This window comes from Chrysochloris asiatica, unplaced genomic scaffold (assembly GCF_000296735.1).
Source record: "Chrysochloris asiatica unplaced genomic scaffold, ChrAsi1.0 scaffold00241, whole genome shotgun sequence".
In the NCBI taxonomy this organism is placed as follows: Eukaryota; Metazoa; Chordata; class Mammalia; order Afrosoricida; family Chrysochloridae; genus Chrysochloris; species Chrysochloris asiatica.
Genome location: NW_006408759.1, coordinates 1406158 through 1407526, shown reverse-complemented (window position 1 = coordinate 1407526; position 1369 = coordinate 1406158).

Below are 1369 nucleotides of genomic sequence, written 5' to 3'. Positions count from 1 at the left end.
CAGATACATTTATTACACTCTGAGCTAAATAGGCCCAAATGTTTTTCATCCCATTGAAAGGAATAATGTCTTATGAGAGTTGCATTGTACCCAAATTGAGTCCAACTAACTTGACAGCTGACCTGGTGGCTAGAAGGACTTCCCAGGGTCCAGACCACTTTTTTCTCTAACTAGTTTTCAGGTCCGTCTCTCCATGTTCTGAGCAGAATATGATCTCCACGCTGGAAGGGATCAGGTTACCTGTAGGGAAGGAAGCAGACCTGGGAAGAGCAATTTTACAAATAATGGAAAGTGTGTCGTGGAGGTGTTGTACGTACCACTGCACCTTGAAACCTTGGCTGTGGTCAGATAGAGGTTGAGGGAAGTTGCCTGGAAAGTTTACTGTATACAACTTTATAAGGGCTCAATTTAAGCCCGTTTCTGGGGGCTACCTGAATTTGAAACAGACCTAAGGCAACACCTGGTCCCAATGTAGATAAATTTCCTGACAGTTTTGTCATTTGTCTCTTTAGTGTATGGTTCATTTTCTCGAACCTCCACATAGAATACAATCTCCATTTCATCTGTAGGTGTTTGCTGCTCTGTTGTCACTTTGGACACTATGGAAGTCCAAACTTGGAGGTAATCTCCTTCAAGAGGATTTTCACTTTTTCTGAAGTTCTTAGTTCTGGTGGGGGAAAACCTCTACCCAACCAGAAAAGATGTCTGTCAACAAAAACAAAACCAGCGAATATTTAATTCCCCAGCTTGGGAGCATCTGCATGAAATCAACCTGTTAATTTTCAGGGGGTTGTTTACCTTGATATTGGTGCAGGACAGCCTGTTTTGGGATTGTTCTTGAGGCAGGTAAAACAGTCAGAGCTAACCTCCTGAATGATTTTTTTTGAAAATTTCTTGTTCTAGTGCCAGGGCCTAATGAACCAAGTTAGAGCCTCTTTCCTGTAATGGGTCATTTCATGGGCTCATTTAAGAAGAGCAGGTGCTAGTTTTCACAGGATCAGAACCATTCTATTAAAAAGCCATTTACTTTTTAGCTTTTAACTTCTCAGAACCAGAACAATTCATTGTCATCTACTTTTCATTCTTTAACCCCTCTCTCCAATCCTTCTGCCTCAGACTACACAAGTCTTCTGGGTACACATTCAGTTTTTCTTGCCAACATTTCCAATGCCCTTGTCAGTGCAATCAGTTCAGCCTTTTTTTTTTTTTTGAGCTGAGATCCTTGGCAGGAGGGCTATTGCCTCCACTCAGTCTTGTAAGATTACCATTACACACCCTGCTATCCGAGTCCCTTTTTCCATGTAACTACTTTTGTTCACAAACAACGTCTACTCCACCAGATACAGTTAAACAGGTCAGGTTGACTGGG